The sequence below is a fragment of the Vespa crabro genome, chromosome 2 (genome assembly GCF_910589235.1).
Source record: "Vespa crabro chromosome 2, iyVesCrab1.2, whole genome shotgun sequence".
Classification (NCBI taxonomy): domain Eukaryota; kingdom Metazoa; phylum Arthropoda; class Insecta; order Hymenoptera; family Vespidae; genus Vespa; species Vespa crabro.
The window spans coordinates 13,980,477-14,007,644 of record NC_060956.1 but is presented as its reverse complement, the minus strand read 5'-3'; the positions used below and the strand labels follow the sequence as shown (position 1 = coordinate 14,007,644).

General features: G+C 29.3%; 1 protein-coding gene across 3 annotated transcripts in view; it reads left to right on the top strand.

The window, feature by feature from the left end:
• LOC124422290 (potassium voltage-gated channel subfamily H member 8) overlaps positions 1 to 27,168 on the top strand; it is a 55,335-nt gene that overhangs the window by 6,317 nt on the left and 21,850 nt on the right. The window lies entirely within an intron of this gene.

Genomic DNA, 27,168 nt, shown 5'->3' with positions numbered 1-27,168 from the left:
AAATATCAATTTGATATTTCAAAATATCAAAGTTCACGCGATCGGGAAATAATATACCATTAACGGGAATAGTCATGTTCCGATTATCCCGGAATGAAATTAGAAGGGCAATTTAATTTGACATTCGATTTGACATCAAAAATTTATTTATTAATTTATTGATAAATCTTTGAAAGCACATGAAAATGAAATGAGTGCAATGAAGTCCATCGATTTAGACGTATATGTTTTTTTTTTTTAATTTAAACCTTCGTTAAATTTTAATATATAAACATAAGATGTTCTTTTATTTTATACAGCTGAGAAATGTGATAACAAAAAAAAATTATTTGAACAGAATGCGTACGAATATAATTTCTATTGAGTTTACGTCATTTGTTACATTTATAATATTTTTATTATTCGAAATGATAGAACGAGTAAAAATAAAAAGAAATTTATTCCATTTTACCGTAAAAAACTAATATAATGGTACTTCGCTACTAATAATATTTAAACGCATTTTTATCGAATATGCACTCGTGCATAAGAATGTTATAATTGCATATATATATATGATAAAACTTTGAGGATGTTTGAAAATCTTGATAATCGGATAATCGAATTTTATTTCAGAGTAGATAATATAGAATACAGCATGCAATATTTTTACAATTATTCGAACTAACAAAGAAGGATGAAAATAGACATTTTTACAAAAAATCATATAAAGGATTATAGCGTAAAAATTTATGTGTATATCTCTGTTCGGCATAAAAAAGAGTAAAAGCCAGAATTATTAGTATTGCAAAGAAGCACTTATGATATTTCAATTACAACGTAAGATGAGGTATTAGTTTGTTGATATAAAAATTGATATGTGATAATATACAATATGTATAACTTGTCTCATTGGATTTCTTTATTTGAAAGTGACACATTACATTGAATCAAAATTTGCAGTTTTTAGTTTTTTATGTATCTACTATAAGAATCGCAGGTAAAAATATGAAAGATTGACTTATAATACTATTAAATGTATACTAATAATATTAAATACTAATGTAAAATATATTAGCATAATCATTTTGTTTTAATCAAAATTTGATTCATATTTATGACTGATTTTTAATTGTTCGGTTGTAGATATATTTTTATAATCGTGCAATTTACATTTTTTCGTGTATAGATGAATATTTTTCAATGAAAACATGTAGGTAGTTTAAGTAGATATTCATTGCAATTCCAAAGGAACGCATACGTAATACGATATTCCAATTAAAATCCGACATTTTTAAATAGAAGTTATACTTAATAAGTTTATGAAATATTTTATCTTACTTTTCATTCATTATTTCCTTCGAGTTATCGGGCAACGAACCGCACGATATCTTTAATAAGTTCGTTCCATATTTCCTCATCTTTTTCGTAACTTCTTTAGAAGTCGTCCTATTTCCTCGACGACATATTCAATAATTGTAAGTTTATAAATGCAAGGCAATGCTCATTTCCATGCGATCGAAATTCGCAAAGATCGTGATCCTTATGAGTTATGAGCGATCAAATTCCGATCACGCGAAATAGAAGTTTCAAGTACTTATATTGAAGTATCCATTTTGCTCAATCGAAAGAAACATTGATCAAATTTGATCATATGTTTTTTCTCTTTATCCTCTCTCTCTCTCTCTCTCTCTCTCTCTCTCTCTCTCTTTCTTTCTTTCTTTCTCTCTTTTTCTCTTACTTTTTTTTCGGTTAACTATCTATAAGCATTTCTTTTTATCTCGTAAATACACGTTTGTCAACTTTTTGTGAAAGCTTCTTGCTTAAAGCTTTGTAAATTTTAACGAAAAATTCAGATGTCAAGTATTGTTCAGAGACTTCGGAAAATTTTATGATAAACGTTTGACACAAGTGGTACTACCAACTAGTATTATTATTGTTTTAGGTACGAAATTGATTCCTCGTCGTTGCCTCTTGTTAGTTTCAACAGCTTTAGTCGGATTCACACGTGTGACGATGATACAAATCATAGATGTCCGATAACTGTCTACCGGCGATGAAATACGATTTGATGCACGTCGCGAGCTAGGAAATAATATTAGCTTTTTCTATTGCTCACATCGAATGTGTATGATCTCTTCGAAGTTGAGAAATTTATCGATAATATATCGTGCTCGTTTAACGACCTCGTGATATGATTTTTTTTTTAATGAAAAGTATACAGGTTGGTCCAGTAATTATTACTACCTGAAATATCTCCATTTTTTTTAGATGGTTTTATGGAAAAAATGGTTAGAACAGAATAAAGTTACTATAACAACATCTGATTGTAGAAAATTTTTTTTTTTTTTTTTAGATCATTTTTTACGAGATTTCGAAGTCATCGGTATTCTCATAAAATGGCAACCTATAATTTTTTTTTACATAAATAATTTGCCGGGTTATTCTGAATAAAAAAGACTATTAGGATGAAATGTTAAAAAATAATTAGTTCATGAGATATTTTGAAAAAATTTCTAGAAACTGTAAGTAGTCGTAGTTTTTTTTTTTGTTAAAGTTAGAAAAAGATATTCAAGAAAAAAGATGAATTATTCAAGATAGACTATATATTCACGACTACATATATATATTTTTTTTTTCTACAATCGCGATACTAAATGTTTATGTGCATTTACCATAATAATAATGCAAATGCATAAATGCAAAAATAATGGTGATAATTGAGATGGTAAAAGTTATTGGACTACCCTGTGTATTAGTATTTCAGATTTCACGTAAAACAATGAAATCTAATCTCCCTTTGTTTGGATGAAACAGAATATAGAGTAACTACGTATTTCATGATTCATAAATAATATACAGAGATATATACACATATGTATATAATGCAATATGAGTTTTCATGAGTTGTAATTAAAGACGGAAATATTTGAAAAATGTCTCTCCGGTGTATCCTGAATGAAAATAAAATCTTTCCTACTCGACGTATCATTATTCGAATTGAATTGTCTTTTGAGTATTTCTTGAAAAAATATTCGCATCGTTGATCGTACATACATATACGTCGAGTTAATTCGTTTTAATTTTATTAAACGTACGAAGAAAACAATTTCATGTATACATGAACGTGTAATAATTCATAATTATTCCATCCGTCACGTTGATAAATATGACGAGTATTAGTCTTATCTTGAAATTATATTGACATTATGAATCATTTATGAGATTAAAGATATGAAAATATGAAAAATTCATTTAAATAATATAAATTTTCTCGATATTAAGAAAAAATATTTAATCAATAATGTTAATATCAAATGAACGTGTATTAATTATTGTGAAACACAGCAGCGTATCTATTGAATACTTTCATGATATAGAATCTGAGTATTAATAGAGGTACAAAATGGCATTAATGATGGAGGCGACTATACACTCATGGGACTAGTGTTCTTCGATTAAATCATGCGAAGATCGTACCAGCTGCGTTTCTATTGTGTACATCCTTTGCTTACGTGTTATTAAATTTATTTAATAAATATTATCTCAATCAAAATCTTTTACGATAAAATTATTATAACAATCGTTCGTTCGATTTGTATTTTGTTTCAAACAAAGCCGTCAACATTAAACCGAATGTCAGTCGTAATTGAAAGGGTTTATACACGTACTATATAAGCGCTGACCAGAGCTCAACGATTGTTACGCCTACGTGCGGAGGATTTACATATATATATATATATATATATATACATCTATAGATATATCGTAACTATATTGAAATTATAAGCCAGATCAAAGTAAATATATTGACTACTTTTGAATCATAATTTCCATTTAGTAATATCTGATATTACTGTAATAATATATTTTAACGATGTTTGTATTATTTGTCTTTATAGCGTTATCTTAAAAGATATAATAAATGATATAAAAAATGAATATGTAAGTATGTTATCAAACTTTCATTTAAGATTTTATAAATATCTTATTTTTATGAAATATCTGCGTTCATATGAATGATTAATGTTGTATATATAGAAGAGAACCAGGTCCTACGAATAGCTAAATTTATTTTGGTGCAACGCGTGCAACGTGTACAACGTCAATTTTGGTAACGTTCGGTTGATACGAATTTGAATTAAACGCTTCTTCATGAAATCACAGGACGATCGAAATACAACGGAAGCTCGAAATTGATTATATTCGAAGCAGTTTGCACACCATGTTCATGCTAAATCATTTGATTAGTTTAAGGTTTTATCCGTTAATTAAAGTCCGTTATCTTCAAAATTGATTCTTATGTATTCGAGCTCTTTATTTGTGTCCTTTCGTTCTCCCTCCTTTAGAAACTTCCAAGAAAATAAGTTAATTCCAATAACTCTTATTGATAGCAAGTTATAGTGATATGGAGGAGTCTACGAACCAAGAAGAATCTAATTATGAGGAAGCAATTCTAGATGATCATCGTTATCATCGTTTTCGTCCTTATCGTCGTCTTCACAGTCGTCGTCGTCGTCGTTGTCGTCGTGTTAATCAAATTATGGAAAAGTTGTGTCCATGACGAGTACTACAATTGTATTTTTCCTTTCTTTCCTATGACGATAATAAAATTACAATCGTCGTACTTTTCAAAGTATTAAGCCGTTGTAGATATAAACCCAAAGATCCATATTAGGAAGTTAAGCATTCGATTTTAATCGGGATACGTTGAGAAACGTCGTTAAAAACAATCCTTCGAAATATTTTCCTTTTCCTCGAGAAGTTCTTTTTGTGTAAGAGTAATATTCAAAACAAAAAAAAAAAGAAAGATAAAAAGAAAGAAAATGAAAGAACATTTTGATCATTTATTATTCTAAATTCAATAAGAGGATTCAATCCAATAAAATTCCTATCTGCATTTTATTTCTGATGACGTCCATTTGAAAAGATTAGACTAAATTAATATAATACATCCTGCTCTTAAGTCCCTCCATCAATCTAATGTCTTTTAAATATTATTCTACTCCGAGAAGCATTTCGTCGAAACTTAATCGACAGATGTTATATTTCGATACAATGTTTACGTAATACGAATTTCCTCGTGTGTTATATTTTCTCTCGGACAGTTTCGACACCGAAAAATTCATATTGCATATTCAACAGTATAAAGCCGATTTCATAAAATCGCGTCATTGACTTTGAATCTTTTCTTGACAAGCTGTTTAAAATTTAACAGAGAGAATGGAAAATTCATCGCTACGTGTAAATAAGTAAATTAATAATGTATATTTTTATTTTTAATAAATAATACAACACGTGTGACTAAATATTCGTGAAGATAAAGAAAATAATGGAATGGAATGGAAAAAAGAAATAAAAAAGAAAAGAAAAGAAAAGAAATGAAAAAATGAGAGAAAGGATGCAAAAAATAAAAAGACAAAAAAAAAAAGAAAAGAAAAAATATGGATGATCGACGTATTTGATAATGTAAATTCAAGTTTCCCTTTGGAAGATAGTAAAAGGGGGAAAGAGATAAAAAGTAGCGAATATTTCGTCGATTTAAAAAAGTAAAAAAATAAAAAAAATGGGATATATTTCAAATACGAGTTTACATAAATTTATATATATATAACTATGTGTATCTACATATATATCAGAAGATTATATATATATATATTTTATATATATATATATATATATATATATATATATATATATATATAAATGACCGATTATGATGAAAGTAAACTATTGTAGTTTAAAGGAACAAGTTACAAAGAACTTTGCAATTAAACCTGCGGAATCTTCCTTCTGACGACGACTTCGCTTAAACATTAAACTCCAATGATGTTTCTATGTACTTTCGTTGCATTGCGAAACCTCGCTTTGTCTTTATTCATCAAGTAGATTGGTTGGTTGGTTGGTTGGTTGCTTGCTTGCTTGTTTCAGACTCGACGAACATTGAAGGCGCAGTCATGTAAAGTCTCGCTCTCTCGCGTTATTACATGTGCGGATATACTCGACCACTGTAATATCAAAAGCTCTTTCTACGTATCTTTCTTTCTCTCTCTCTTTCTCTTTTCCTCTCCCTTTCTCTCTCCCTCTCCCTTTCTCTCTTTTTTGTTCACTCTTCTTGATTTTCTTTGTTCTTTCTTCAACGTATATTTCATTACCCTCAAGAAAATACCTACGTTTATGGCTTATTCCTTGTCTCTGTCTCTGTCTATCTGTTTATCTCCCTCTCTCTCTCCCTCCCTCTCTCTTTCTTTCTCTCTTATTCGGACTCTGGAGCTTGACCATATCAAACCTTCCTTTTTCTTCTTCTTTCTCTTCTTCTTCTTTCTCTTTTAGTCTCGCTTTTACTAGAGAAACTGTAATAAATCGTACAATACCGTCGGTTGGGAACGATTCCATAGAGTCCTCTCTCTTGCACGTGTTACTTCTATACAATTCATCGTCCTCTTTTCTTCTTTTTTATTCTGAGTCACTTATTCGTAACGAACTATCTTTTAAGAGATATATACAATAGAATAAATCCGATTTAAAAATATATCATTACTTCTGTACTTTGTGGATTAAATGATTTCTTCCTCTCTCTCTCTCTCTCTCTTTCTCTCTCTCTTTCTTTTTCTTTTTTTTGTTTTTTATTTTTTGTTCTATCTAATCATTTTCTCTTATTTCTATTATCGTCACTTGCACGTATTAATATCAATTAATCTAAACATATATATATATATATATATATATATATATATATATATATATATATATATATATGGGTATCCAAGATTATGAGATAGAACAGGAGAGAAATTATTTACCGTAAGAGTGAATCGTTATATCATGTCTATGTTCGTTAATCGAACCAGCAGAGTCAATTAAACGATCCGGTTTATTTTCAGATTGGGACATACGGAGGCGAATGTTAAAGCTCAAACTTCTTATTTCCTATAATGAAAACAGAGAGAACTGTTTTCTCTTACTTTCAGAACTTTAAATTCTCGGATGAATGATTCTCATAATTATTATTTTCTTGCGATAAGCTTCTCCTCGAGATTTAACATTAATTTAATCCTCTTGATTTGAAACAACCAAGCTATCACTCAGTTCTAAATATGATTAAAAATTAGAATTTTTCTTAAAAAAAAAAAAAGAAAAAAAGTTAAATATATGCAAAATACACACACATATATATATATCCTAATACTATAGATCTATTTTCCTTTTAAATTGTCTTTTATGTAATTTCTCCCCCCCCCTCCCACCCAAAAAAAGAACAAAAAAGATCTAATCTCAAATTAAAATAACAATCTTTTACATATTAACGGGTACATGAACTTGACGAGTGTGAGAGTAATAACAGTTTCTTCATAAATAAAGTGCTTATGGTTATTTTAAGCGTTCACTTTCTTCCTCTGGGTGTATTTGGCGTTTGGCCAATTGGGGTAAGGGATGGTTGACGACTGTTCAAACATTTGCTTGTATGTGCTGACCAAGTATTCTGGAAAAGCAATTGAAATATTCGTTTGTGATGTCTCTATGAAGATACGTCGCATCGTTTTCTCATCAGCTCAGCACTGTAAACGGTTGACATTGTGAATACTTGAATGACATTATCTTTTTCCATTGTCTCGTAAAGTAATCTGCTGATTATGATATTAGTTCTTGTTTATTTAAATTAGAAGGAATTTACAAATATATGTCACTAGATATTGAAGGTAATTAACTCTGAGACTATATATATTCTTTCCTTCTTAAATGTTCTTTTATAATAGGAATCAGATTATTAAAGACTTGCATTAAATCTGATTTCAGATCCATATTTATATCTCTTTGACTTTATTTTCTATGGCTTATGAAAGAAAGGATAAATATCGTTGAAAATTTATTGCGAGAAAAGAAAGAGCTAAAAAAAAGGTCGTTCAATGAAGATTCTTAGACGTCAAACAAAAAAGAAAAGAAAAAGAATTAATGCTTTCTTATCGTTCCTATCAAACATTCTTCGTATATCTCGTATTATAATATAGTATTATAATATGGTATAAATATTTTATTTGAGATCACATTGTCAAGGTCGCAGACATTCAATTTTGAATTTCAATATATTTAATTCCAAATTGCCTTGTTCTCTCAGAAAATACGATACTGAAGTTAAATGAGATACTTGTCAAAGGTATCCTACGTGCTATAATTTGAAAGATTATATGTATATATGCGCAATAGGTCGCAAAAATTCCCCTCCATGGTGAAACCCCAAAAGATTTTATCTCGTTTTCTCAGAGCTAATGACGCATATTTTAAGTCCCGGTTTTCTCGCTTAAGGATATGAAGATTTGACTTTTGACATCAACGATTTTATTCCAGTATAGGGTAACATAATCTTACGATAAAGATTCCTCGTTGTATTAATTATTTCCTATCATCATTGATAATCAAGTAACACTTTAACGTGTTAATAGTCATGAAGAAATTATATATTAATTATATATTCATCTATGATTTATCGTAACTTTTTGATAACAAAAGACATAGGAAACTTCATAAGATTTTACTCTTATTAGAAAACATACTTTTTGTCTCCTAAATGCTAGTTCAACAACGTGTCGTATGAGGTCATTTATTATAGTAAAATATTATAGATTATATTATAAATTTGTGAATTTATAAAAAACTTAATAATTGTATATCGCTGGTTCTTAGACTGCATGTTTTGAACAAAGGCCGAATTTTTTACGAAATAAATTTCATTTACTTATATCGGTAATTTGAGAAATATAAATGGAGATAAAAAAAAATCGGTTTTAAGTGATAAAAAATTTGATTTGGCAAACCAACACAGCCGGCAACCAGTGGGATTAATTTCTTTAGGAACTCGCAAATTTATAATATAATTTATAATATTTTATTATAATAAATAATCTCATATCGTAGGTCATTGAATTTGACTTTGAAATTTTCTTTATCATTTTATTCGAAAAAAAGTGGTTTCATATGATGTACTCCTTCATATCATACAAATCAGTAACAGAACTTTTTCAGTAGATTTAGCTCTTTATTAGATATTTCAATTTTTCGGGATAAACGGTAGATCTTGTTTGTGCGTGTATATATATATATATATAATGTATATATATATATATATATAATATAAATGTATACATGTATATATATATATATATATATATATATATATATATATATATATACATTTTTGCGTATATATTTCTTTTTCGTATATATTTCTTAGCAATCCTATTGAGTACAGTTTGATATGAGATGGTGAAAAGCTATCGGAAGTTTCGTCAGATACGTTCACTTATCGAAAAGCTTTTTCCAGAAGCCATGATTTTCGAATGGTACGTTTCGTGCCACGAACAGCTGATGTATGAAGGGGATAGAGGAGGCTATCCCCTTTGCCATAACTAACATGTGATAGTTCCCTATAATATGCTCTTGCATTTTGCTGTTACGTTCGTCGACCTCGAACAATCTCTAGAATATTAATTCGATATCGACGCCATAAGAATCGACTTTGTTTCCGATGTCGTTTATTTTTACATCGTACAACTATAAGTCGATGAAACTGTCGGCGTTCATAAACACAAATTTCTTTGCACATTCTATCGTATATTCAATGAAAAAATGAAAAAATGTCATAATTTAAATTCTAAGAATATTTTCATTTAATTCGTCTTATATCGAATGGGTATCAATCGGTCTTTTAACTTTCGTCGATAGAAATGTGTGAAGATTTTGAAATTTTAAATTGTTCCTATATTGTTCGATTTATCTATTGTAGAAATATTTTAAAATTGATAAAAGTTATATCGATAGAAATTTAAAGTTCGATATTATGTTAACCAATAAGATAACGATATGATAATATGTATTAGATTTTTGATTTCATTTAATTAGATATTGTGTAAAAATTCTTTCATTACTTCTAAGCAATTAATTTAGAATCGTTAAATTGTTCATCGAATCGTGATTTTATCCAATTACATCCAATTCTCTCTACGTGGTTCAAAGCAAAGCGTTATTCTTGAGGGAAAGTTTACATATTCCGGAGAGCGAAGCTCTTTGGAAACCGCAAGCATTAGATTGATGAATTTCTTAATAACCATGATACCTTCGAAATACAAATATGTCTATTAATTTGTTTCACAATTTATATTCTATAATTTATGTAGCTATAGATACTAAATATTCTACAATGCATAGAAAAAAAAAAGATACGGTTATGGTATATGTATTATTGTAAAATTGAAGAAATTCTCCGTGAATTTCGCCTGTTTGTTTACATAAAAAAAAATATCTACTGCGTGCGAAAACGCAAGAACAAATATAAACGTACATTTTCGTTCGTTCTCGCTAACAAATATATCCATTTCAAAAATTCGTGAAAATGATATAAAATATTACGGTATATACGTTCGGTGAACATTACTGTCATGACACAACTGACAAGAAGCTTCCCATCCAATATCTTAGAGAAACATATTCAAAATGATAAGACAAAATGTGTGAGAAAATGGAAACGTCATTTACATGTTCCATCATTCTATTTCATTTTAAATGCGGTGTGTCTACATCTTTTCCGGTTATGTTTATATTACCTAGTACCATCATAATCAGTATATATTTATGTAAAAAATGTAATTATTATTATTCGTTTATTCTTTGTCATAATATTCTTCGTAATTCATATAACGGTATAAATTGGTATAATTTAAATAGACATTAATAGTTAAATCATTATTTTAAGTAGAAATCATAATTTTTATTTTTGATAGTTGGTAAATAGAATTTCGACGATAAATCTTTGGAATAGTTGAGTACTAAGCTTTCATTTAATTTTAGATTAAAATTTCGATACGCTTGTTGAAAATATTTATCCATGCAAACTTAACGTACTGAGTAAGCTTTTTAAACTTTGAGCTTTGAGCCTTTTATTTTCTATATTGTAAATACGTATCGCAACATTAAGATCGAATCTTTTGTAAATTCGTTAAACGAATCGTGTATAATTTTTCGTATCCGTGGATTGACAAACGATTAAAAAAAAAATTCGTTTTATCGTTAATTTAAAAAAAAAACATTATACAATTATGAAAGGACAAAGTAATTAAAATAGAAATTACTTTGTCCTTTCATAACTTATAATGTTTTTTTAAAAATGAAATAAATCGAAAACAAAGATATCGGCAAAATTTTCCTTTTCCAAATCAATTTTTTATTAACATATTACATGAATAGATAATTATAATTGATAATTATTGAACGAACGAATGATACGGTGATCATTAATTAATATATAATATTTCATATATTCTACTATATTTATCTTGTATATATTGAAATTACTTTTCGCAAAAGCTGTGCGATTCGTTTCCTTGTTGAATTATTTATAGAGATGTAGTTAATTAACGGCAATTATATAATAGGAATATAATAATAATAATAATAATAATAATAATAATAATAATAATAATAATAATAATAATAATAATAATAATAATAATAAAAATAATAATAATAATAATAATAATAATAATAATAATAATAAAAATAATAATAATAATAAAAATAATAATAATAATAATAATAAGAAGAAGAAGAAGAAGAAGAAGAAGAAAAATAAAAAGGAGATGTTGGATGTTTGTTCAAAGGGAAAAGAATTTTATCAAAGAGAAAGAAAGAAAGAAAATTCGTCTAAAAGAATTAGAAAAGTACGCAAAGAATCTGCAAAAACGATGAAAAGGAACAAATAAAGAAGGATCTTTCTCTCTCTTTCTCTCTCTCTCTCTGTCTCCCTTTTTCTCTCTCTTTCTCTCTTTCTGTCTACCTAAAAAAAAAAAGAAAATTGTGCAACGAAAGCTGTCAGCCAATCCAGGTAAAATCTGGCGCAGCAAGAAAAATTGAAAGTCCCTAATGATCGTGCAGATAAAATTATGTAGGGATAGGCAAAGATGAGTATTAGGATGAAGAGTACTAAGAAAAGACTACTCACCGGGGTCAAGACATTTCTTTCTTTGTATTCGTTGAACGACCTATTTATTTATCATGGTATCTTTTACCTTTCTATTCGGTATTCACATTCTTTGCTAATGATTGATGAAACTTCAGCTGACCGAATCTGAATAACTTGAGCTTAACAAGGAGAGAATACAAGAGTTTTGTAACGTCTTATGGGATTTAAAAAACAACAAAAATAGTACCCGTTTTATGGGATACGACTGCTTTCTTCTTTGACGTTAAAAGACATTTTTGAGCGTGAAAATGTTTATGACTATAATATAGAGAATTTTGAGAGCGAATGAGATAGAGAGAGAGAGAGAGAGAGAAAGAGAGAGAAAGAAAGAGAGAGAGAGAGAGAGAGAGAGAGAGTGAGAGAGAGAGAGAGAGGATGATCTTAAGTCTGATTTGCCTGCAGTGAAGGAAATTGTTTCGATATAGCTTGAAATGCTGTACAACGTTGGGTAGTCGCGAAGATCGCAAATAACATCTGTACTAACTCGATGAAAGTTTTAATGGAAAACTAAGGTAATTCTGACAGTCTTTCGCGTACGAAATGATGTATAACAAGAAAGATCCACCTAAACTATACTTTGAAAATCTATACTTTGAAATCTTCATGTGTTTTGGTTTTTTTTTCTTTTTGGCATATAAGGGATTTCTCGATATAGGTATACATATATGTATGTATACATGTATATATGTATGTCCACGGTATAGAAAATTCATGGTTAATAGGTTAATAGGAATGCTTCCTAAAACGATTAAGAGTCGATGGTAGAAGTCGAGATGAATAATAATAATCTTCGATTTTTTTGTCTTTTCTATCCTAAGATCGTTACGAAAAATAAATCAGAAATGTGACGGGGAGTACTTACGTAAAAAATTATATAAATGTATATCGTCTTATTCTTAACTATATAATATATAAGACGTTCGAATTCCAAGAATGTAGAGAGTATACTTCAAAAGTAAACACTTAACCAATTAACGGAATGATCGTTATTGGGTTATCGTCTTCTTGAAGTTTGATTTAAAATATTAATTCAGTACCGGATATTGAAAATAAATTATAATTTTTAGTATCAATTAAATTAATCATATCGAAATTCGATTATTACGAAAATTGGAAGATGAAGGGATGATTATTATCTTCTATATATTTATAATGACCGTCTTTATCATACCACAATATCCGAATAAGCCGATATGTTTATGTTCCGTATATTAATCATTTTTTTCCATGTGGATATTGGATCAAAATATTTTTTTTATTTCTCAATAAAAAAAAAAAAAAGAAAAAGAAAAAAATCAGATATACGAAAGTGTCGAGGTAAAAGTCAATATCTAGGACGACTTGAAACTTCCAGTTGAATACTTCGGCTTCCTATGGATTCCTACGTCGTATTCACTCAGAATCGCTAGACTTTCATCATAACGTTCGAGCATCGAGCATCGAGCATCGAGCATCGACGAACGATCGAAAATCTTATATGATGTATGATTGTTTCAAGCTACGTTCAGAAACTAGATTCGAAGGCACTGGATCAAGACTCTATTATATCGCTTTCATAATCCGATGAGTAGTGCACTTATCATATCGCACGGTTTGCATTGAATAGTGTTCCTTTCATTGCTGTTCCAAAATTAAGCCTTTAGAATTCTCTCCCTTTCTCTTCACCCTACCAAACCCTCCGTCCTCTCATCTCTTCTCTCTCTCTCTTCCTCTCTTTTTCCTCTTCAGTATCTCTTTCTATCAATCTCCAGTCACGTAACACTCATGGAACTACATGAACAACGGATTTATCCGATATTGTAATTCATCTAACCGCATTAACATTTATTCATCAATAACTACCGAGCCATTTCCATAACCGTTCGATCTACTGATTACACTGCACAATTTGAAATATCAGAAAATATATCTACGATATTATGAATCGATCGAAGAATCAAGAAAATCATAGTACAGTCAGAATAATATATACGTACGTTCTGTATTATGCAATACTATGAAGAGGAACGTGAAAGACTATGTTTAATGACGATTGAAAATAAGGAATTACATGGCACTTTAAAATTGATACATTAGTTACTACTTGAATCCGATTCGTTTAGAATATTATATCGTGAATCGGACACTTGATTATCTTGAATATATGATATATAATGCATTACACGCGTGTAGTATATTTGTAATATTAGTTTGGGGAAAAAGAAATCCATTATTTTTTTGAGAAATGGGTCACATACGACAATATTGTGCGAAAACGATCGTGGTCAAAGCGCGGTGAAACAGCTCAAACTTTCTGAGTGATAAGAAATTAGCATCAAGAGAAGATTGTAAAAATCGATTACTAGAGTTTCTCGCCAATAAGGACCAAGACTTCTATGAGAGAGGCATTATGAAGCTACCTTTAAAATGGCAACAAATTATAGAACAAAACGATGCATATTTGACCCAAATCAGACAATCCGAAACATATTAAATAGTCTTGAAGTTCATGCAAAATATATAGCTAAATACATCCGTTTCAAACATAGATAAATGCATGATAAATAACATTAATATAATACTGTGTATGAATTTATTCTAATGTGTGAAACAAGTGCACGTCTATTAATCGTTCCAGACACCATTCTATAGTCATTAGACGATTCAATTGTCTGTGAAGACTCTAAGATCTTTTGTTGTCTTTGCCTACTGCATCTGATTATGAATACTATCCCTCTTTACTCTTCATTATCGTACCAAAAACGTTCCCTATTTCGTCAGACAACACATTCGATATCCTTTTCTTTGAAATGACTGACTATACATAGTTTTTTACTATAGTATTTACTTATTGCTGTTATTTCTATGCTCTCTCTTTCTTTCTTTCTTTCTTTCCTTCTCTCTCTCTCTCTCTCTCTCTCTCTCTCTCTCTCTCTCTCTCTCTCTCTTTTTCATCGATTTATTACTTTACATAGGAATTAATAATTTTACTATAATTTCTATTACTTATAATGTTTCTTCGACTGATTAAACAACTGAATTCTATTCTGTTATTTACTGAAATTCCGCGAGGAAGCTTCATCACTTTAAATGGTTGTTATGTAATATTTACATTATTAGCCACTTCCAGTCTAATTATTATAGTACTATATATAGCAATAAGTAGAACTATACGAGAAGCCGCTACATATTCTGTAGAATTAATTACAGTATAACCAATAAGGGAATAAATTGAAGGAGTATCGCGCTACTCTTCTTATCATTAAACCTGTAATCAATGAGAATTATTAAATAAAACGAAGAATATATAAAATTTCTGCATGATATATTTGACGCATATAAATGTCAATACGGTGTATTACAAAGGGATCTATCGATGCTCGATCGAATCTTTGTACGTTTAAAAGACTTTGATTTTTTTTGCGTATAAAATACATAAATGGATAAATTTTATACCATTGAATTTCTTCCATTTCAAAATTATATTGCTACACAATCACTGCGATAGCTTGTAATTTTGATTATAACCATGAATATCCATAATGGATATCATCCAATCAGCAGTAATATTTCTCACGAATTTTCTTATGATCGTTCAATTGAAATTCTGAATGAACAGTTTAGTAGAAATTGTATTGAAAATATATTTAATATTCAAGGTAGATGTTTTATGACATAAATTTCTAGAAAATCTAATGAAATGCATTGCAATCCTTGCTCATGCTCCTGCTCCGTGATCCGTAATCCATGATCCACGAGCCATTTATTTTCACGGATTATATATCCTCTCGTTTCAGTCGAAAAAGAAATTTATATTATGTTCAATCATTCACGTTTTATTTAACCTTAACTCGTCACGAACGTTTCATTTCTCTTTTGATAAGAAAAATAAATAAATAAATCATTTGTTTCTCACTCCGATTAAAAAAAAAGAAAAGAATACATTACATGACCTAATTTTATATTACACGATTCCTTAATTGTAATCTAGTCTCCTTCTGCAACCTAAAGATTTTATTGTTCATTTAAAATAAATTTTTACGTCTACATTTGACGAACGAATATTTTTTTCCGGTAAACAGGTTCAATATTTCTTATTTGATATGTGATCGATTAATATATTCAACACGTTATTAATTATCTTGCAATCAAATGTGATAAAAATCCGAAGAATCTGTCATTGGCAATTACGATGAATCCTTGATGTTTCGATCTACTTTAATCGAAATATATTAGGTGAACCGGAAAGTAATGTCGTTTCTGTGCATGTCGATATTTGATTGTGATTAAAAATAAAAACTTGTTAAAAATTTATTCGTTTGAATTTAATTTAAGAAAATGACATTACTTTCCGGTCACTCTAATAGTAACCGGTTAGATAGCATGATTGTTAACATATCAAGAATCAAAAAAATTACCTATCGACAAATGAATTTTAACTGATGATAATATTCGATTGATATCGATTTACAGCAGAATTGCCTGTAACGCGGATGATACATTCCTCGTTATACAAATTTTGTGTCATACGTAGGGACATAGATTAGCTACAACAGGTTATTAATTAAATAAAAAAAAACTTCTTTCTAATATAATCAGTAATAACATGCATTTTATGTAATTTTAAAACAATAAAAAGGTAAAATTTTTGATTATTTAATTATATATATATATATATATATATATATATATATATATATATATATATAATATCTCGGGATTAATTATGTGAGGTGATAAACGAAAATATGTTTCTCTGTGAACAAAGAAACGACAATTTACGTTTATTATTCGCACTGTTTAAATTTTATACTACACTCTCGTGCTACTTCTCTCGTCTACGTTCTATTTCCTACTGCCTATTTCTCTTCCAAATCTTGACGTCTCGATTTGTAGGTAACAAAAGAATTTGTAGATAACAGAAGACAATGGAAGGGCGGGCCATGAGAAGCGCGGCAAATCTACCTGAAGAAAGTATACTTTCTTTACATCTCCCCCTCCCCTGGATAAAAGTGTCTACAATTTTTAGTCCTCGTCACAATCTTCTGATATTGGACGTAGTTTTTTTATGTGGAAGAATTCGGTTTCTTGTTTTTATTTTATATATTGATTCTGAATTTTTTTTTTTTTTGGAAAGGACCAATTCTCAGTTCGTCTAATTTCTTTCTATTCTTGTTAAATATCTTTTTATTATATTTGTGTGATTTTTTTGTTCTTTCTAGTTCTTTATCTCTTATCCAATTTTCTTCACTACTTCTTCTTTTTATTTCTTCGGGGAAAATGTTGGTGTTTGTGCCATCTAACAAATATTTAGGCGTAAAGCTGATTACTGTATGTTCTGTTTCATTATATTTATCCAAACATTCTTTAACGATCATTGTCCGAGCTCTTTTTTTTTCCTTTCTCATTTATCTTGCATCTTATTTTGTTTACTAGGGTCTGATTCAGATCCAATCTAAATTCGTCTTCATTCACATGTTTCTTCAAATTTACTTTAACTTCTTTTATTTTTTCATTTCTATCCAATGTATTTATATTTTTTTTTGTTTGTGTTTCTTTCTTTTGAGATATCTGTAAGTTTTCATCCTGAGTTAGTTTGAATTTCTTTATCATATCTAACCCAATAATGAAATCTTCAAAGTTATTTCTTTCTACAATAAATGCATCAACGTATTCCTCTTTATCGAAAATTTTTACTTTAATGGTTACTAAACCTTTTGTTTGTGTCACACCATTGACCGTCTTTAAAAATATTTTGTTTTTATCATTTGTCTCTTTTTCTTTTTTTTTTTATTTTGACTAGTCTCGAATTTATTAGAGAGACTTGGGAACCTGAATTATATGTTCCGTTTACCTATAACTTCTCTTCTAATACTATCTTCACTTTGATCAATGGTGTGGTTATTTGTTTTTTTTGTTCCTTGTATAGGTCCACTTCTATCATTGAATTGCTTCCATTTATTCTGGTTTCTATTTTCCTTTTTGAACCAACAGGAGTCCTCTGAATGATATCTAATGCCTTTGTTTAGTTTTTCACCATTCTTACACGGTTTCTTTTCTTCAAATTTCTTTTTTGTAAAACTGTTCTTATTTACTAGATTTTCACATTTTTTTATTTGTTGTCAAAATTTTGTTGACTTTTGACAATTTTCTCTGTCTATTTTATCTTTTATCAATTCTGATAATCCTGCTGCTATAAGCATTATTTGTACCGTTACTGTTGTCCATATCCAGTAGTAGTTTTTCCTTCCTCATAGCGTATTCCATCAGTGGACCTTCTTTATATCTGTAGGATGTAGCGTATATACCTGTATTCCATCCTTTGTCTGCAAATGATTTCAAGAATCTCTGTTTCCATTCATTCCAACCAGCTTCTATTGTCAACGCTGTTAGTGTTACTGAGTGCCAGTCTAAACATGCCCTGTCAAGGAATAATCTTAGAATTTCAATTTTTGTGTTATCTTCTTTAATTTCGAATCTTTGACATTTTTTTTCAAATGTCTCCAACCATTGTTCTGCATTTAAGTGTCTATATCCAAATTTTTCGATCATGAATTTTTCCGATATACCCTTTAAATCTATTTGATATTCTTTCTTCTGTGTGGGTTCTATTATGTTTGTTTCTACTATTTCTTCTAGATATAGATCATTAAACATTACATTGCCATTTTCATCAAAATACGTACTCTCCATTTCCTGTGTGCATTTAATCCATATTTTTTTCTCTTGGCCTCTTTGATTGAGGCTTTTTTCATTCTCATATAGCTTTTCATTTTTATTAGTTCGCTATGGTTACTTACAAATTTTTCATTCTTTGGCAACATATATCTTTCTTTGTCCTCATTTGTGATACAGGTTATAGCAATCATGTTTGTTTTTCTGTCACTCGGTGATACCACACATTTAAATGCGAATTGTAGTTTTCTTTCCATTATAAACCAAAAATTGTCGTTTTATAATATCTCAGATTAATTATGTGAGGTGATAAACGAAAATATGTTTCTCTGTGAACAAAGAAACGACAATTTACGTTTATTATTCACACTGTTTAAATGTTATACTACACTCTCATGCTACTTCTCTCGTCTACGTTCTATTTCCTACTGCCCGTTTCTCTTCCAAATCTTAACGGCTCGATTTGTAGGTAACAAAAGAATTTGTAGATAACAAAAGACAATGGAAGGGCGGGCCATGAGAAGCGCGGCAAATCTATCTGAAGAAAGTATATTTTCTTTACATATATATATATATATATACGTATTATATATATATATGTATTATATATATATAAAATAACTTAAAATAAAAAGAAAGGTAAAACTAGTATCTGTCAAAATCGCTCTGGTTCTTATTTTACTTTCATTTTTCCTAATTGTGTGAAAGAGTTGATTCAGTTATGTCAAATTACTTGAGGATAAATGGCTTTGAGATCGATCAAAAATTTATAATTTTTTTTCTAATGATATAAATTTTTCTAGCCAATTTATTTTTTGTAAAGTTCTTTGGAATCACGGCTGAAAAATATTATTTCTTATTTTTAATATTAACAATAACGAAAAAAGATTGCCTTACTTAAATAATAATAAAAATCTTATTTATTATTTCGTATATGTAAGCATTATATTGAAAAATATCATAATGTCTCAAATAACGTAAAGTTTTTGTTAAATAAGAGAAATTTTTCATACGTCCAATAGATTAAATAAATTATTTCATATGCAGTAAAAACATGAAAAAAATATTTCCTTTATATATAATATAAATTCGAACGAGTTACGAAGTTATTAAGTATTGCGTATGTCTAGAATCAATAAAAATATTTGCCGTAGAAAACTTCAAATTCAACGATAATAACAATTTCCCTGATAAAATATGAGTTTGAAATATATAACGAAGAAAATAATTTTAAAACGAATATTAATATATTCCGCCATCGAAATTTTTCATAAGAAAAATATATTTCCCGATGATAGGGGTAATTAATAAAAATTGAATGCGGCAGTGATAAAGCCCGTTCGAGAAATAGTTCGAAATATTAAGAATATCATTGAGATCGGTAACTATGTTGTTAAACGTAGTAACATGATAGATAACGTTAAAAACTCTGACTTATGGAAATATATTATTAACGGCATGAAAACGATTCCCTTTTATATTTAGCGGTCTTTTGAAAAATGTTGATACCTCTACAAGAGGTTTGCAATACGTTTGATATGTTACCTAAGAAAAGTGGATGGACAAAGTATAAAAACGGAGAAAAAAAAGTAAAAAAGAAATGCAACCAAAAGAACGAAGATGTAATTCGATTCGTTACAAAGTACATTGAAGATCACAAGCGCGGGCGTCGTTTATCGGTCGTCGTCTTGTGAACGCGCACGATCCGTTACGAAAATCAATACTGACCTTTTGAGCCAATCAAAGTTGCCGCATATCGTTACAGAATAAAATTTCTTTAAAGACTAAAATAGTGATGAATTGAGTTGAAATGGCAATTAGAATCGATTTTTCGTTTGTTTTATTCTTTAAACTAAATATGTAACGTTATTGATACGTCACGAAGAGGTAAATGTACCTCTGACCGACCCTGATTTTGACAGGTTTAATGAAACATCCAAGCTCTTTAATCAAATATCTATGGCTACTTCAACTAAAACTATATCGATTATTGAATTTCATATATTCACAGAAGGGAATAAGATAGTAGATGATATTTCGATCAATCGATTCTTTCGATTTAGTTTACTCAAATTTTTGCGAATATAACGAGAATAGTTTCCTAGTAAGTTCTTTCGAATGAACCTGAAAGATAAACTCTCTGGTTACGTCGTCAAATATTTTAATAAACGAAATTTGCGCCCGAAAGCTTTGCTAAAACTAACAATTCCTTTCTAATCTTTGTAATTAATTTTTGTTGAGAGAGAAGATGGCTTAAGTTAAACCAAAAGAGTGAAATTCTCGTCGTGTTTTACATCGAAATTTCATATTAGGAGCTCGACTTTGACATTAATCTTCTCATGATTTCAGTTTTTCATCAATCCACCATCAATCTAGATAATTCTTTGTATGAGAGGTAGTTTCGAAAGTTAACAAAAAATATATATAAAAAAAAATGAGAAAAAATAAAAAATGAAAAAAAAAAGACAGAAAAATAATAAAAAAGAAAAAAACCAAAGAAGAAAAGTCTGACATATTCTATCGAGATGAAATATCGTTTATCGATCGACGTGATGAGACTAATAACTGTTCCGAACGAATAATTCTTATCTTATCGCGACATGAAATGTAAGCGAAGGTGATGGCATAGGTTTATGTCTCACTGAAGAGAAAAGAAGAGAAAGGACAAGAAGAAGAGAAACGAATGAAAGAGAGAGAGAGAGAGAAAGAGAGAGAGAGAAAGAGAGAGAGAGAGAGAGAGAGAAAGAAAGAAAGAGAGAGAAAGAAGAAAGAATGCGTATCGATCACCGTCACAAATTTCCCTTTCCTTTTTTATTATCCCCCATACGGTTGAAGGTATATAACGAGAAGCGAAGAAGTTCTCATATTCTATGTGTTTCCATTATACAGACAAGTTGTTTACGGTACACTATAATGAAGAGAATCTTTAAGTAAATTATATGCATCTCATGATTCAACGGGATAAAAGAATTTTTTATTTGTCCAATTAGAAGAATCGAATTCCCATAAGGAATGGGAATAAGGATCTGTAAACAAAATCGAATTATTTTCATTTTTTTTTCTTTTCTCTCTTTCGTAAGATTTAATCATAAGAAAACGATATAGTATATTCGACTATCCCTTCCGGATATGTTAAGTATTGTTCCTAAACGAAACTTAGATTGAAAGGAACTTAAATTGTATCACAATGAGTAGAACTTTTTAGGGTAAAAAAAGGATAAAGAAAAGAAAAAAAATTGCTTCCGTCCATGTCGAAGGAAAATGGCGAGGGGAAACTGACAATGGGGTAGAGAAAACTTTTGGATGCGAAGGCTTGATACTGGTTGAGTTAATCTCTCGATATTTCGAAGCACGAAGGATGTTCCGAGTAAAAGGGAAGCTTTCCTTATCTTTCTGTCTCTTTCTCCATCATAGAAAAAGGAGATAGTAGTAATGGTAATGGTATCGAACCAGAGTCTTTTACAACGATTGGGTAGAGGACGTTCTTTATCTCAAAATCAATGCTGCTACGGATTAGTGTTTCCTTGACAGCTTTCTCAAGTTTTCCACTGCAAACCAGATTTAATGTATTGTGTGATTACGTTCAATTCAATCGTGTTTCCCATGGGAAAAGTACAATTCGCGTTTATGTGTTTAACAAAAGCATGAATGAAATGTTACGTTATCATTATTTTCAACCTCGTACCGAACGATTTTTCAACAATTTTCCTTTCATCAAGCTTTGTTACTCGTATCGATTGAATATGTATATATATATGTATATATGTATATATATATGTGTATATATACATATATGATCGTCAATTTATATTATGGAAACACTGATAGCAAGATTTCCGTATGATCGAACTATTCGAAAAAAGAATTCTTATTCCTTTGTTAAGTCGGTATAGTTTTGCCAAAAATAAAAGAGCTCTGTCTGACGATTGTCCTATTTCATCTATTTTAAAGCAAATCGATTTGTAAGATATCAAGATTTCATTCTTTTATATTCCAACAGACACAAGATTCAAAGCAGTCGTGCGAAATGAACCAATTTAAATTACTAAACGAGGATCTTCCTTTCTCTTTACTTCTATCTCTCCCTCACTTTCTCTCTCTCTCTCTCTCTCTCTCTCTCTCTCTCTCTCTCTCTTTCTAAAAATTCCCTCCGTCGTTTCTCTACGATCTCTTTATTCCTTCAAATTCCATACGAACATCTTATGAAGAAAATAGTTCATGACATAGCATTTTATGTCTTTCCTTCTGTTGAGTACCTATACATGTATAATATAATAATAAATCATTTTCTATAAGGGCTTATAAAAAATCGACTTATTTTGGTTGTAAAACTGATGTGTAGAAAGAAGAGAAGAAATTTGTTAAGATCTTGGATGGCGCTTATATAAATGTAGTGTCAGAAGAAAAGGAACGATGAGTTCGTTATAAAACAAAAAAAATGTCGAGGATGCTTTGCGAGTGACGAGACTTTTTCTTCTCTTTCTCTCTCTCTCTCTCTCTCTCTCTCTCTCTCTCTCTCTCTCTCTCTCTCTCTCTCTCTCTCTTTCTCTTTCTGGTTTCCGGGCAAACATTTTCGTCGGTTTCATGGCTCATTGGCTCGCTTAAACCCACTTCCTATGTCGTGCGATACCGTTGTAGGAAAATGGGGAAAGGAAGATGCGCTTTTTGAAGTCGAGAACAACTTTTACGAACCAAGTATATCTCGACTATTCTCTTTGGATCTTCCTGCCTGCACTTAAGGGTCATTGAAAAAAGACAAACGTGACGAAAGTGTGTACAGAAAAACTCACCGTTTACCACACCTCTCACATTCGTGACATTAAGATAATGGATCTGCACATATATCTCTTCAAAGAGATTTATATTTTCTCACTATAGATATTGTAATAATATAATAAATTTTACATCATTTATTAATCTTTTTATAATTATTTTTTGAAAGATCGTTAAAGGATAAAAAAAAGGAAATGAAACGAAAAAAGAAAAAAATAAGAAAAAAAGAAAGAAAAACTGAAAGTTCAAGGATAAATCACTAATTTGATTTAAGAAGAAAGTTTGATACACTTCAATTGAGTAAAATGCTTATCTTCTCTTTTTTCTTTTTCTTTTCTAGAACATACTAGACTAGAGAAGAAACGAAATATCAAGAATCTATCGAGTTGGTTTAATTAAATGAAATAGAAAGAGAGTATTTCAATCGAAATGCAATAGTAATTGCAATTTATCTTTAGTTAAACCCATTTAACCTTGTTATAAAGAGAGACGATGTCCGTAATGCTTTCGAATTGAAAAAAAAGAAAAAGAAAAGTAAATGAAACGTTTGTTAAAAAAAGACAACGTTCGATAACGTTCCTTCGATATATACGAACGAACTGTGAAATCAAAAATGGTTTACAGACGGCCAATTTCGATCGCATATCATCCTTTACGATCGTTGTCGTATCATTTAAACTATTGCATTTTGTCGATTATATGCCTCGAAAAATCCAATTAAATTGATTATTCTATAAGAACCGTTATGTTATCGCCAGCACAAATAATGTGTACATCAATATTTTCATATTAATCGATCGTTAATGCGAAAGGTAAATTTACGATGTTATAAATAACGGCTTGTAAATGTTGATATACATTGAGTATACGCACCGTATGGCGTATCATCAAGAGGGCAAAGAATTTTTATGAAAAAAGGAGAAAAAAAAAGAAGTACAAAAAAATAGCAACGAACTCGAAAGCAAACAGAATAGATAAGGTTACGAACGATAAGAGATTTACAAGGACTTTTCTATATTCGATGTTGATAAGTACAGGCTACTGCAGAAATAGAACACCGACCCATTTATATGAGACAAAAGAAAGGAAGACAGATGGATACGAGAACTTTCTAACTAAACCGAACCGATAAAAGTTGCATAGTTATCTCTTTCGAGATACTTAAAGCACTTTTCTTTTTTATTGATTTGTTTATTTAGTTGTTTTTTCATTTTTATTTTTATTTTTATCTTTTCTTTGTTTTAGAAATCTCGTTAAACTTATATAAATAACTTTGAATATAAGAGGGAAGAATCTTAATTAGCAATAAAAAGAATTCTTTCTTCATCTTTAGAATGTACAATCAGCGTGATTCTTTTTCTTTCCTTTTTTCTTTCTTTCTTTTTTCTTCTATAATTTGTACTTAATAAACATCTACGAATATATTGCAGGATTATATGTGTATTATATATATATATATATATATATATATATATATATATATATATATGCGCGTGTGTGTGTGTCTGTGTTTATGGAGATAATGTAAATATTAGGAACAAGTTAACTACAACTGTGACTGTATACTAATAGCAAATTCCCATTGGATTGTCGTGTACCTGGAATTTGAATTTATCGCTTGATTAGTCACAAACGATAAATAATATTCGAACTTTCGACTATATGTTCTAATTGTTATCAAAATGTACATTAATTGAATAATATAATAATTATATGTGGAGAACTAAAGACCATTGCAATTATTGATAGGATATGATAACGGAATATTTTTATTTTTTCTTCTTTTTTTTTTATATATGTGGAACGTGACGAAACACAAGATTGTTCTGTGTATCAAACATTGTCCCATGATGGTCTTTATTGATCGTAATGTCATTGTTTCCATAATTACGTTGAAAGCTACGTTAATTGTCCACGAAACATCACGTATTTTTAATCCTTCTGTGTACTCCTTCCGTAAATACGAAGCACGATCAGAAAGATAAAAGTAAATTAAATCTTCTGAATAATTCGTTTGCAACTACGTGTTTAAATTTTACAATGAGAATTTCCATCGGTTTCAATCGAATTCTTTTTATATCGAGAAGAATATCAATTTTGAGTGGATTTATCTATTGAAAAAAAATCTTTTTTAAATAAAAAAAAAAGAAAAAAGAAATAATAACGATCTTTAAATAAAGTTATTATTGTTTACTTAATCGATAAAAAAGTAACATAATAAAAATTACCATACGTATGTATATATGTACCTTTACCTTTTCCGAAATATTTTGTTTTCTTTGTTACTCTTTACGGTGAAGGTCGATTACCTTTTCATAAGCAACAAAACAATAACACACCCGATGTTAATCACTTCTGCAGGTCTCTGTCATTGCTATCTCTCCGATATTTCTACCGCTCTTGCCTAATATATGTTTAAATAATAATGTTGATATCGGACAAGTGGAAATATAAAGAGTTGAAAATTGGCAAACTCTCCGTACCGTAATTATTCGAATAAAAGATACATTTACAAAGTGAAACGTGTAGTAAAAATAATTGTATTGTTTCTTATTAAAATATAAATATTTTTACACACATAGAGATATGTATGTATGTATATATATATACATTTTTTTTTCTTCTTTTTCCTACTCAAATAACAAAATGTTTTAATAAGAACTTACGAAACAGGAAATTTTTTCCCCTTTTTATTTAAAAATGATTGTGTTTTGCAATTAATAAATTTACAGTACTTTATATTTGTTGTAATAATATTTAATAAGAATATTTCACGTACACGGGTGCAGATATTACAAACTTTTTTTTTTTATAAAAAGAACAGTATAAATATTCGAAGTAACTATAAATAAAACTCAAAAAAATGTTTTCTCTCTTCGTGAAGAAAATTTTCAATAACTTAAAAATTGTTATCGCGTTTTGTGATTCATTTAAGGGGAAATAAACATCTCTCATACAAATGAAATATTTCAGATTGTTTGGCAACGTCGATAAGTAAAATTAATTTCTCATTAATGACGCTAACAGATGATTACAAAATACACAGTTTATTTAACGGATCAATATGAAATTAATGTGACGAGCGAATTTCAGTATATGACGTAGCAGGTAATAATTGCATGATAACCGCAACAATTAGCGCATAGTATTATCTTACTCGCTTGATTATTCGACTTATACAGGAAAATCCTGGAATGACAATAGTTATCATTTCCCATTAATGCTTGGAAAAGTGGTCGATGCTTTCTAAAATAGAATTTAACACTTATGCCATTCAATATGTATATTATTAAACATTAAAATTATGGCTTTATTATATCGAAATTAATTGAGTCCTTTCGTTATACATACGCGATTATCTCTAAGAGAAAGTAATTCGAAACTAGATTGTTTTTACTTCATCGTTGTATTTAAAGGTTCAATTTTTCTTCAAAATGTTTTTTCGCTGGATGTTCAACGGTCCGAAATAAATAAATAAATAAATAAAGAAAGAAAGAAAGAAAGAATGCCTTGGTATACGGCAGCAACGTAAAGAAGTTCGCGAAAGTAAAGAAATGTGTAGACACTCCTAAAGTGAAAATTAATGACTGTGCGAGCAAAGAGAGTATAAAGAAAGATAGATAGAAGAAAAGTATATTCTTTTTACTTCATCACAATATGAAGCTCTTATTAAAATAAAGTATCGTCTTATGTTAATTAAAATCCAACTGTATACCTCTTTTTATTTCATTGGAACAAAGTAGAAGCTT